This window comes from Giraffa tippelskirchi, chromosome 3 (assembly GCF_054371585.1).
Source record: "Giraffa tippelskirchi isolate mGirTip1 chromosome 3, T2T-mGirTip1v1.2.pri, whole genome shotgun sequence".
NCBI lineage: Eukaryota > Metazoa > Chordata > Mammalia > Artiodactyla > Giraffidae > Giraffa > Giraffa tippelskirchi.
This window is the reverse complement of record NC_137277.1, coordinates 107380528-107394358: the sequence shown is the minus strand read 5'-3', so window position 1 is coordinate 107394358 and position 13831 is coordinate 107380528. Positions and strand designations below refer to the sequence as shown.

General features: G+C 39.8%; 1 protein-coding gene across 16 annotated transcripts in view; it reads left to right on the top strand.

The window, feature by feature from the left end:
- The window catches only part of LOC145542948 (uncharacterized), a 564353-nt gene that overhangs the window by 372475 nt on the left and 178047 nt on the right, over positions 1-13831 (top strand). For 6 of the 16 annotated variants that reach the window (XR_014080298.1, XR_014080292.1, XR_014080285.1 and 3 more), the window contains one exon: positions 3954-3999. The exons of the other annotated variants lie outside the window; for them this stretch is intronic. The gene's annotated coding sequence lies outside the window, so the exon portion shown is untranslated. The remainder of the gene's footprint in view (positions 1-3953; positions 4000-13831) is intronic. 16 annotated transcript variants of the gene reach the window in all.

The window sequence follows — 13831 nt, the reverse complement described above, 5'->3', positions numbered from 1 at the left end:
CAAGCATTATACTACAAAATAGAATGCATTTAAGTGTCTTTTATTTAAATCTAATAGCACAAGTTTAGAATAATACCTTGGTTAAGGCCTATAAATGACTTCCCTGGTGGCTCAGATGGTAAGGAGTCTGCCGGCAATGTGGGAGACCTGGGTTTGATCTCTGGGTTGGGAAGATCCCCTAGAGAAGGAAATGGCAACCCACTCCAGTTTCTTGCCTGGAAAAATCCCATGGACAGAGGAGCCTGGCAGGCTACAGTCCATGGGATCGTAAAGAGTCAGACACGACTCAGCGAAAATCTGTAGTGTAGAAAAAAGTAACTTGAGTACACAGTTGGCAGTCAGATAGCATGAAGGAAAAGAGCCAATCTAGTTGTATAAAATAAAAAGGACACACAATGAAACAATATAATCTCAATTTTCATCTCAGGGGTCTCCTGTGAAGACAATTTATATATATATATATATAAATATATATATATATACAATTTACATATATATATAAATTTACATATATATGTATGCTAGTGAGAGCTAACACTTTCTTGATACTGTGTCTAAATTTACACTTTATAATTACATAAGAGGCATATATAAACATGCAATTTATAGATGTATGTTTTTATGCATCCCTTTGAATCACTCTTTTGTATGAAACACTGATTTGAAAAGCATTTAAGGTGACACTTTTCAAATCTATTTTAAGAAACAGTTAACCTTTAGACAAAGATTTAAAATTAGTTTCACTTGGCTATGTGTCTTTAAAGAGCCCATGCTAACCTCAGTACTCACAAGTTTTCTCCTGAAACATGACAGGGGATTCTAAAACTATCTCAAGGGTTTCACAAAATTCTTTAATCCAGGTGATTTCAATTTGAAAAAAAAAAGTCAAAACATTGTCTTTCAAGTGTGGGAACCTTTTATATGCTGAACAACACTGGTTGAGTTACTTAAACAGCAGATTTAAAACTTGAAATAGTGACTTCCCTGGTGGTACAATGGATAAGAATCCACCTGCCAATGCAGGGGATACAGGTTCAATCTCTGTTCCGGGAAGATTTCACATCCCTCGGAACAACTAAACCCATACACCATGACTACCGAGCCTGCCTGCTGCATTTACTGAAGGCTCCAGTACTCTTGCCTGGAAAATCCCATGGACAGAGGAGCCTGGTGGGCTGCAGTCCAGGGGGTCGCTAAGAGTCCGACACGACTGAGTGACTTCACTTTCACTTTTCACTTTCGTGCACTGGAGAAGGAAATGGCAACCCACTCCAGTGTTCTTGCCTGGAGAATCCCGGGGACGGCGGAGCCTGGTGGGCTGCCGTCTATGAGGTTGCACAGAGTTGGACACGACTGAAGCGACTTAGCAGCAGCAGCAGCAGCACGCATAGAGCCTGTGCTCAGCAACACAGAGAAGCTGCGCACCAAAACGAAGAGTCCCTCCTGCTCACCACAAGTAGGGAAAGCCTTCACACAACAATGACAACCCAGCACAGCCAAAAAAAAATGTGGAACAGTTTTTTTCTTTTGTACTCACAGACAATTTCCTGTATGGAAAATGGCATGTGGTTGAGGCAGAAGAACCTGTGTTGGTAACACAGGACAATGGCATCAAGAAACAGTGCTTAGTATCAGTCTGAACATGGTACTCTTTACTGTATACTTGTTTCCTGGCAAAGAGTTTATTTGCTTGGAAGTAGGAATGCCTCTGTGTATTTGTACACAATGCACGTCATTTTGTTGCGGTTCAACTTCTCTGTGTAAAATGGTGACAAAAACTTCCATTAGCATTTCTCGTATTTAAAAACCTAGGCTTTTAAAAACCAACTGGAAATTCTAAGGTAGTAGACAGCATGTCTTGAAAAAATGGAGAAAAAGGAAACAGAGCAATGGTTCTTTTTCCTATCTTTCCACATCCTTAGTTCAGTTCAGTCACTCAGTCATGTCAGACTCTTTGCGACCTCACGGACTGCAGCACGCCAGGATTCCCTGTCCATCACCAACTCCCGGAGCCTACTCAAACTCATGTCCGTTGAGTTGGTGATGCCATCCAATCATCTCATCCTCTGTCATCCTCTTCTACATCCTGCCGCTTTCCAAACCTAACCAGACCCTCTTTTCCAATATCACCATTTCTGATGTTGGGTCATTACTAGAGAAAAAAAGAAAGTGGCAGGAGTATGAAACTGAAAAATCTGAGGGTGAAGCAGAAGAGTGACTCTACATATCTAAAAGGAAAAGTGGAAATTAATTTTCTCTAATTTCCTGCCTCTGTCCCTGAATTCCTATAAAAGTGCTCAGAGAAGCACCCAATTTCAGGATCATCCCCCAACTCTTTCTCAGCAAACAGAAAATCAGGGCGGGATAAAGGAAGAAAAGACCAGAGAAAAACATATTCACAGAATTGAATTCCAGATGGGAAAGGATGAAGAAAAGCAAATGGTGTTCTGGCTCTCCTTCTCAACTCGTCACGCTTTTTCCTTTGGGAGGAAAAGAGGTGGTTCGTTCTGGATGTTCCAAGTCAGGGAAGACAATAAAACATCACCACAGTGACAGCCCAGTTATTACTTTCAGGCTTGTGACCAAAATGAGACCCCAGCATGGCAGAATTAAAATTCACAATCTAATCTGTGAAAGGATTTTCAGTACCAGACGTTTTGTTAGAGGTCTTTAAAAAAAGAAATAGCCTAATGTGTTAATATTGAAAATAGATGCATGTAATTTGAGAGTGAGTATAAAATACCATGTGTATTAAATTAATAATGTTTCATTACTCACCCATCTCAGAGTCATTATTTTAAATAACCATATTTCATTTCAGTGGACAGAGTGTAAATGAGTATGTATTTTTATGTAAAGTGGACCTGCATCATTATTTATTCATGAGTTTTAAAAGGATCATTATTTTTGACAGACAGCTCCTGTCAAAAGATTTATGCATAAGAGCTCATGTTTCCCCACAATAATCATCAATCAATAAACTTTAGAACCTGGTACTTAAAATTCAGTGTTATAGAGATGCACGTTTTGCTCTAATTAAACACATGTTTGCATTTGGAAAATAAACTGCAACCTCAGTTCAATTAAATATAATCTGAAATATCAATACTGCATGTGTAGGGTGAGTCATGGTATTAGTTCGAGAATGTGCCTTGTTACATTTTAAGTGATCGGTTTGTTTCTAAACACCAGACTCTTTCTTTATCCCTGTGGGGCAGGAGGGGAAGCTTACAAGATTTAGCTTTTAACACTGTAATTGGTTATCGGTGAAGGTAGTTGGTGGTTTTCTGAGCAATGGATACCATCCCTCCCTGCTTTAGACCTTGATTTTAAAGGACCTGGGAGGGAGTAAACCAGGCATTTCAGTAGCACAGAAAATAGCACATACCTTTCACTATGGGGCTTGGAAGTCAGTTCAGAAGATGGGACGAGATGCTGTACAGATAACAGCATATAATTGCAAAACAGCAAAACTGTAACTGAGACTGATGAAAAGGCTGATGGAAGACAGTTTCTGAATCCCCAGTAAGAACCAAAATGGCAATGAGTTACCAGTATGATACAAAGACTCACTGCTCAGAGGCGAATTCATGGTGGTGATATAGCCTTAACCCCAGAGGAAATAATTGAAAGGCTTGGAAGTCTCCTGGGACCAGCTGGCCCTACAGGATTTCCATAGACATTCCGTTAATGTGCTTTCCCCAAACCACGCTGTCTCCAGATGAACTGATGATGCTCAAGACTATTATTAGCTGATACGCTCTTTTGAATAATCTGAATCTGAAAGCTGGAGTTAAATATGGTTTCCTATTTGGCAAAGTCTATTTTCATATCTAGGTTTCTAGAATTTAGATTATTCATTATTTTGATGCATTGCTGCCATTAAACAGCAGTACTGTCAGAGTTTGGAATTTGAAAGGGGTACATTTCTCTCTCCTGTTTTCCCCACACAGGCACTAGCAATCATGGTAAAGCTTGGAGACAGACAGAGACCTCCAGGTAGGAGAGCACTTTTAACCTTTGTCTGGGAGATATGCAAATCCTATTTTCAGGGCCAGTTTCTCATCCTGCCACTAAACAGCTAGGCTAATGAACAAAAATGTCAGGCCTTCCCTTGACAGGGAGAGGGTGGAGAAAGGGAAAGAGAAGAAGGAGGAGGGGCAGGAGGAGGTCAGCTGAGAGAGCAGACTATGCTGGAAGAGGAGGAGGAAAGGGAGTCCTGAGAAGCCTGGGCGCTGGGGTGGATGCGCCAAAGGACACGCGCGAAAGCCAGCCTGTCGAGCAATGACAGGAATAATGGTGATGTTGTATTTTTCATTTGATTAAAAGTATAACATTAAGAGCTGTTCACAGAATTTCCCTCCAGAAAATAAATGATCAGCTTAAGAAGACATTAATAATGAATACATTTACTTAAAGAAGGCTCTCTAGGTAGAGCTGGGGTGAGTTGGGGAAGAGAGGTGAAGAAAGAGAAAGTGACACTTCTCTATTAGGGAAATGAACACTTTTGAACTGTTCAATTTGGGGTCAACCGTTTGAGGTCATTTTGGGGACATGGAGGAGGAATCTCATGGCTGGAGAATCAAAGACTTAGGAGGAAAAACCTGGCCAGTGAGAAATACTCGGAGATAGGAATGCCTTAAGACCAGGAACTGAGTGTTTATTATAAACAACAGGTTTTAAAAAGTATTTGGAGGGGATTTCCCTGGTGGTCCAATGGTTAAGACTCCACTTTCTATGCCAGGGGCATGGATTCGATCCCTGGTGGGGGAACTAGGATCCTGCATGCCATGCAGCATGGCCAAAAAATTAAAACAAAAATAAAATAAAAAGTATTTCGGGGAAAATGAGGACAAGGTTCTCTGCCACATGTTTGTATTGCACAGGAGAGAACAGCTGCAGAAGAGATTACAAGTGTGAGGGAGGCAGAATTAAGAGCAATAGAGAGAAAGAGAGAGCAAGCAATTAGAAACCATTCATAGAACTTCCAAGAAAGCTTTCCATGAGACATAGGACTGTCTATAGGTAGGGTTGATGGGGAATAAAACCAATTTCTTTTTTTTTTTTAAGTTCTTTTATTTATTTATTTTTATTATTATTATTTTTTTTATTTGTTTTGCCATACATTGACATGAACCCACCATGGGTGTACATGTTCTTTATGGATTTTTTTCAACTTAAAAAACACAGTAACCCAACTATATTGCCGATCAAACATATAGCCTTGCAAACCAAGCATATATTTGCACAAAATTAACCTTTATTTTTGCATTTTGGTAATTTGGCACTTTTCACTGCAAAGTATGTTGTTGGGAATTTTATTGTGGCTCATGCTTATCAATGACATCTTAGATCATTATAAACTTTTTGCTGGATATATTTCCAAGGGACAGATTATCATCTTAAGAAAGCTGTCGGGTGTCAGTGGAAGGAAAGGAAGGTACCAAGGCACTGAGCTGCCCAGGATACCTAATAATCTTCCAGGTCAAAGGCAAATACCTTCTTCCCTTTTATTAGAACAATTGAATTGAGGGAGGTGTTTAGTGTCCAGTTGGAGAGGGACCCACAGAGTCAGAATTTCTGAAAGCTTCAAGGATGTAGATTTCTGTTTGTCAATACAGGAAAAGCTTTTATGCTCTGCATTTGAATGTGGTAGTTGGTTAGTCAATACGTTGTGTGTGTGTGAGAGAGAGAGAGAGAATTAGAGGCATAAATAGGTGCAAGCATATCTACTTTGAACTATTTAATTATTTCATATTAACGTAAATTTTATATGTCCTTATGAATTTGAAAATCTTCTGAGGTAGGGCCATAGTCTTTTCTTTGTGTTTGGATTGGTTTCATCTATTCCTTTTTTTTTTTACACAAAACTTATTCATAATCTGATCTTTTCAGTTACATCGACTTTAACGTGGAGTAAGAAAATGAAGACGCTTGCTCGATAATCTGAGTATTGCAGCCAACTCTAGGTTATATTTTCTGCCCAGTCTTTTACTGTCTGATTTTTCATTTTCCTTATTTGAAAATAATTCTTTTTTACTAAGTTATAAAAATTGAGTAGTTGGAGAAAATAAGCTCAACATAAATATAAGTATAAATTTTTTGATACATTTTCCTGAAGTGAACACACCTTTGTAACTGCTGCCTAGATCAAGAAATAGAGCATTACTAATATCACCAAAGCCCCTCTTCTACCCCTCATTTACCCACCATCCTCCCCAAATAATAATTATTCTGATTTCGATCACCATAGATCATTTTTATGTTTTTGGCTTTCCTTTAAATGGAATCATATAGAACATATTCTTTCATGTTTCACCTCTTTCCCTTAAATTTGTATTTGTGAGACTCATCTAGGTTGTAATATAAATGTAGTTTTCTGTTTTTTATTTCTCTGAAGCATTCCATTATAGAGCTAAACCACAGTTTCATTATACTAATAATAGGTATTTGGATCACTTCTTATTTTTTGCTGTTATTGTAGTGCTGCTACGTACATTTCAGTACATGTCTTTGGGGAAACCATGCCTTTGTCCCTTTGTCATGAGTAGATACTTAGAAGTCAAATTGCTGGATCATGATGTATACAATTTTCATCATTTGTAATGCTGAAAATTTCCCACAGTGGTTGTGTTCCTTCATAGTCCCATGGTTTATAAGAGTTATAACTACTCTATCCACCGTTAGTAGCATGAGGCACCATAAGTCATTTTTATTTTAGCCATTCAGGTATACATGCAGTGGCATGAAGTTGTGGTTTGAATTCATATTTCCATGATAATTAAGGAGGTTGAGTACCTTTCCATATTAGTATCCTGATGTGTATAATGCCTAATTAACTCACCAATTTTTATTAGCTTTCTTACTGACTCATCAGTCAGTCAGGTCAGTCCCTCAGTAGTGTCTGACTCTTTGTGACATCATGGACTACAGCACACCAGGCTTCTCTGTCCATCACCAACTCCCAGAGGTTGCTTGAATTCATGTCCATCGAGTCAGTGATGCCATCCAACCATCTCATCCTATGTTGTCCCCTTCTGCTCCTGCCTTCAATCTTTCCCAGAATCAGAGTCTTTTCCAATGAGTCAACTCTTCACATGAGGTGGCCAAAGTATTGGAGTTTCAGCTTCAGCAGCAGTCCTTCCAGTGAATATTCAGAACTGATTTCCTGTAGGATTGACTGGTTGGATCTCCTTGCAGTCCAAGGGACTCTCAAGAGTCTTCTCCAATACCACAGTTCAAAAGCATCAGTTCTTTGGCAGCTTTCTGTATGATCCAACTCTCACATCCATACATGACTACTGGAAAGGCCATAACTTTGACTAGAATGAACTTTGTCAGTAGAGTAATGTCTCTGCTTTATAATATGCTGTTTAGGTTAGTCATAGCTTTTATTCCAAGGAGCAAGCGTCTTTTAATTTCGTGGCTGCAATCACCATCTGCAGTGATTTTGGAGTTCAAGAAAATAAAGTCTCTCACTGTTTCCATTGTTTCCCCATCTATTTGCTATGAAGTGATGGGACAGGATGCCATGATCTTTGTTTTTTTGAATGTTGAGTTTTAAGCCAGCTTTTTCACTCTCCTCTTTCACTTTCATCCAGAGGCTCTTTAGTCCCTCTTTGCTTTTTGCCATTACAGTGGTGTCATCTGCATATCTGAGGTTATTGATATTTCTCCCAGCAATATTGATTCCAGCTTGTGATTCATCCAGTCCAGAATTTTGCATGATGTACTCTGCATATAAATTAATAAGCAGAGTAACAATATACAGCCTTAACATACTCCTTTCCCGATTTGGAACCAGTCTATTATTCCATGTCCGGTTCTAGCTATTGCTTCTTGACTTGCATACAGATTTCTCAGGAGGCTGGTAAGGTGATCTCTGATATTCCCATCTCTTTAAGAATTTTCCACAGTTTGTTGTGATCCACTCAGTCAAAGGATTTAGCCTAGTCAGTGAAGCAGAAGTAGATGTTTTTCTGGAATTTTCTTGCTTTTTCTATGATCCAATGGATATTGGCAATTTGATGTCTGGTTCCTCTGCCTTTTCTAAATCCAATTTGAATATCTGGAAGTTCTCGGTTCACATACTATTGAGGCCTGGCTTGGAGAATTTTGAGCATTACTTTGCTAGTGTGTAAGATAAGTGCAATTGTGTGGTAGTGGAACATTCTTTGACATTGCCTTTCTTTGGGATTGGCACGAAAACTGACCTTTTCCATTCCTGTGGCCACTGCTGAGTTTTCCAAATTTGCTGACATATTGAGTGCAGCACTTTCACAGCATCATCTTTTAGGATTTGAAATAGCTCAGCTGGAATTCCATCACCTCCACTAAGTTTGTTCATAGTGATGCTAAGGCCCAGTTGACTTTGCACTCCAGGATGTCTGACTTTAGGTGAGGGATTATGGTTATCTGGGTTATCATGGTTATCTGGGTCATTAAGATCTTTTATGGATAGTTCTTGTGTGTTTTCTTGCCACCTCTTCTTAATATCTTCTGATTCTGTTAGGTTCATACCATTTCTGTCCTTTAGTGTACCTATCTTTGCATGAAGTGTTCCACAGTATCTAAGTTATTTACCTGGATTGATTGTAATTGATATGGTTTTCAAGAGAACAAAAACTTGTTTTCACACTCATGTTTTATATATTTTCTTCATATTTAATAACTTTCATGATTATAATAACAAGAACAACTCCAAGAAATGTAAAGGACTATGGATAAATATTCAGTTTGTCTCTTGGGAACGAAATGGTTTAGGCATGTAGATGGTTTCTGAACAGAAGGTGAGTGTATGTCAGAGAAGCAGGCTGACATGTGCACTTGTGGCCTTATCTTTTCAAATTAGTGTTTTTGTTTTCTTTGGATAAATACCCAGAAGTGGTCTCACTGGATCATTTGATAGTTCTGTTTTTAATTTTTGAGGAACCTCCATACTGTCTTCTGTAGTGACTGCATCAATTTACATTTCTACTAAGAGTGCATGAGGGCTCCTTTTTCTCTACAGTCTCAACAACACTTGTTATTTCTTATCTTTTTGATAATAGCCATTCTAATTGGTTTGATGTTTAATCTCACTATAGCTTTGATTTGCATTTCCCTGATCATTAGTGATGTAGTTCTCCAGCTTTCCCAACATGACTTATTGAAGAGGCTGCATTTTCCCCGTTGTATATTCTTGCCTCCTTTGTTATAGAATAATTAAGCATATGTGTGGGGGTTTATTTCTGGACTTTCTATACTATTTCATTGATCTATGTTTCTGTTTTTATACCAAGACCATACTGGCTTGGTTACTGTAGCTTTGTAGTACAGTCTGAAGCCAAGAGTGTGATATTAATATTTCTGTGTTTGCGTCTATTCATCAGGGATGTCAGATATGTTTCCCAGTTTTGAAAGAGTGGACTTATGTAGATGGCATCCTGTGGGGCTCAGTGGCATGGCCCTCTGGCTCACCAGAGCTAAGTGTCCCAGGGTATCCTCTGTGTGAGCTGCACACACCCTGCTGTTGTGTTTGGGCGGTGAGTGCTATGGGGGTACTTGTGTGTGGGGTTAGTCTTGTCAAGGCTGACAGAGAGGTCCAACCACAGCTGCTGCAGGGCTGGATTCCAGAGGAAGAGCTGCTTTGAGGGGGCATCTCTGCTGGCCAAGGTAGCCTGCCAGATGGGGTAGGGTAGGGTCCCTTTGGAGGGGCTGGTCAGGGCTGATGTGTTGGGCTGGACTGGTCCTCAGGGAAGTGCAGAGACAGAATGCATGCTGTTAGCTAGGCTGATGGAGAGTGATCGAAATGGCACTGCCGGCACCAGGATATATAGGTGCAAGGAGAGTTATAAAAGAATGGTGCCCGCCAGTGCTCATGTACCTGGAGAAAGTTCCACTTGGTCCCTGGCACACACCTGATCCATGCACTTTTCAAACTGCTGTGTCTTCACTGAGACTTGGGGAAAGTAAGTTTGTGCATGAGCCCTTCAAAAGTGGGATCTCAGTTTCCCACATCCCTCTGGCACTCCCAGATGGAAGTCCTGCTTGTTTTCAAAGCCCGATATTATGAGAACTCATCCTGGAACAGGTCCCCTGGGGTGGGTGCCTAATATGGGACTCAGTCCCCTTTCTCCTCTGGGGGGACCTCTGAGGTTGTGATAGCCCTCCTGCTGTGGTGAAGGGGGTTCTGACTACACTGTGTCTCTGCCTCTTCTCTCATCTCAATGTGGCCTTTTCTTTATACCTTTAGTTGTAGGAAATCTGTTCTGCTCATCCTCAGGTAATTTTCAGAGATAGTTGCTCTATTTGTAGTTGTAAATTTGGTGTGTTTGTCTGAGAAGGTGAGCTCAGGATCTTATAATCTACCATCTTGATCCTGCCTTTGGAAGATTGTTTTTGTGTCAAACTAATCCTAGGCACAAAGTTTTATCTCTGATCTCTTTTACCTTAAAGGACAACGTTTTCTCTTTGCGTAACGAATCTTCAGAATCTACCCTTTGGCTCTGGTCCTGTATGTTTCAGTCCCTCATGCTCTGAGCTGAAGTGACACCAAGAAATAAAACGTTTCTGTCACCCAAGAAAGTTCCTCAGTACCTCTTCTAAGCCAGCACTCCTAACAACAGTCACTATTCTGATTCCTATCATGACAAATTTTAGCTTTTGCTATTCTAGAACTTGGCCAGCCACAATATTAAGTATATCCCGTCCTCTGTTATTGTGCTCACCTGTACCTGGGCGTGGTGAAGTCAGCTGAGGGTTCCGTTTATTTCTCCAGACTCCCTCATACATTATGCTGGCTGCTTGGGGCTCTTACACTGCAGACTGTCATGGAAATCTCATGACAAGTTTTCTCTCCTGTTATGGGGTGGAAAATGAAACTGTCTCTGAGATCCGTTGTGATAGTTCACCTAAAGTTTCTTCTAGACTGCAAGGGGCAGAGTCCTTGCATTCTATCCAGACAAATTTGATTTTATTTCTTTTTGCAAGAGAGAAAATGATGTGTTTCTTAAGTTACCATGTACAGCCTTAATATCACAAGGAGAGAGTGAAAGATTTGTGGCTAGGCGTGTGCTACCAAACCACTGGAAGAAATTAAAAAATCATCTCCATTGCCAGCAATCATTGTACTTCAAGCATTGCCTGGAGACTAAAAAGGCAAAACCACAAGATGTAATATGCAAGGTTAAAGTTGGCTCCATGCATGAAAAGATTTAGGAATCAATGTTCCAAAATATATAGGGTACGGATAGCCCAAAATATGCACAAGGTGATGGATTTAGTTGAGTAAAATACTAGGGTTTCTATATATATTTATATTTTACCTCACCATTTTATAATTCATTTTTGTATGTGTGTTTTCAAATGTCAGATGCCACAGAGGTACATGTTGTATAAATAAGATAAGCAATACCTAAGGATATTGGGGAGTGTGGGCCCCCTTTATTCAAAAAGAGTTTGGAGTGTCCAGCTGGTGGATCCAGGTGTGCACTTGCTGCCTTATCAGAAAGCTCATTTCTCTCCACAGAGTTGAGTATTGAGGTTGTTTCTGGGATGCTATTTGCTTCCTAAAGAATTTTTCTCTTCCTGTTCCATTGTGAAGCAATTGTATTCCTTAAATACTTTGTTATTCTGTATTTTTGCCTGGTAGCAATAGCACTTAGGGAAAGGCAAAGAGGACAATGGAAACAATTTGTAGAGACATAAAATCCTAAGTTTTTTCATCACCTCTGTATTAAGCTTTAATAAGTCTGCTGCTGCTGCTGCTGCTGCTTCTAAGTCCCTTCAGTCGTGTCCAACTCTGTGCGACCCCATATATGGCAGCCCACCAGGCTCTGCCATCCCTGGGATTCTCCAGGCAAGAACACTGGAGTGGGTTGCCATTTTCTTCTCCAATGCATGTCTATGGAGGCCTTATTTTCCACAATCAAGAGTAACTGTTAAATTTCTTGTAACAATTTGTTTCACATGTGCCATTCAGCTCTTCCCTTGTCTTCTGGAAACCTCTTAGTGGAGGGAGTTTGTGAGTTCTAGCTCAGTTCCCCAAGGAAGGGGAGGTAGAGGCAAGCCACAAAGATAACCACTGGTGGTGAGAAGGAGAGATCAGAAAAATAACCTGAAAGCTTGCAGAAGCAATCAATGCCCTAAACACAAATGCATTTAGGTAGCCAAAGATGGGACCATTTTCCTTAAATTACCTCGTAGGTATTTAAAAGACACTGAGAGACTTTATATATAAGAGAGATTCATGAAATAAACTTTGTCCCCAAAGAGCAGATTTGTTAAGATAACCTAATCATTCTAACATGAAGTATTTTAAAATTGTTGTCTTAACATGGCTCTTTACACAATTAAATCTCAAAAAGTTTAAATTAAAGTGACAGACATATGTTGTGTTTGTATTCAGTGTATCACAAAAGCAAATATGTACTTCTTATTAGGCTAAATGAAATGTATAAAGGATACGTAATATTTTATATAATGATGCTGATAATAATATAATAGTGATGATGATGATAAAAAGACATTGGTATTGATTTCATTGTTGATGATGGATATATCTATCGTGCTTTATTATCTTAAATGGAAAACAACAGATTGGAAATGCTGAGCCAATGAGCATATCATTATAAAGCTGGACCCAGTTTTTTATTTATATCATGAAGCTTTCAATGCTGAAACAATGTTAATCCTCCAGCTCTTGGCACGAAGGAAACAATTCACTGCCTCCAGTCCTGTGAATTTAAGTCTTCAATAGGCCCAACAGGAGGTTACCCATGGCTAATGGAGCAGCGTGTTTCATCAGATCTGCATTTACTGTTTCCTGAAAAACAAAATGGCACTTGAGGATTCAATTCCCTTGCTCGGCCCCATCTAAGGTCAATAGGAAAAGCTATATGGGCTTCCTTTCTTTCCTTTATGACAAACTTTTATGCTGGATCTAAAACCAGAAAGTTGCTCTGCCCTTAAAGAAGAAATTTTGTTTGCGACTCAGAATTACTTTTGTTGTATTCAAACCAATTTTAGAAAAATGTTTTTTAAATGCAACTGCCCTCTGGAGCACACCTAAGGAGAGCACACATTTGGGAGAGAAGACAATTATCTGAAATACATGTCTGATTATCCAACTGCTCAGTCACACTGACAAACTATTACACTCCCTGCAACTCTTACAGCTATAGGAAAGATAAGCCATGAATGGCTTCCTCAGCAGCAAGTGCAATTTCAAGGGGCAATGATTTTGCCAGGTCATTTTCACTAATGGCCTTCGGGAAGAAGATTCTTGAACATGGCATGTTGAAAGCAGATTTGATCCAAACATGCTGTGGCTCTCAGGATGTCAAGCCCTTTGGAAATGCAAGGCACTCAAGACAGCCTCACATGATCAAAAATGGCACCAGCATCAATTAATGCCAACAACCGCAATTAGGAAACCACAGATGAGTAGGGACGTGAGAGGCTCTAATTTCCCTTTGCCTGGGATCTCTGTTCCTGGTGACACCTGTCATGTTTCATTGACGTGAATACTTTTGGAGGCTAGTCACCATCTTCCTGAAAATTGCATTTCTGACCCGAGCTTCCCAGGCACGGTGTCAATTTATCTTCATTTGCAATGGGTCCCTGGACAGACTCTGAGCGCTCCCAGAGATGGAGCTTTTACATTTGAAGAAGAGTACAGAGCAATGACTAGCTGCAGCCATGTATTTCAATACAGGTTCATGGGAAAAATATGATTAGTTGGTACAAAGTCATAGGTGCCAAGAAGAAAATATGGCAGTGATGCTTAGAAAGACCCTTCTAGCCCTGTTCAGGAAATCAGGGTCAAGGAAATAGATCTATACCTTGGATC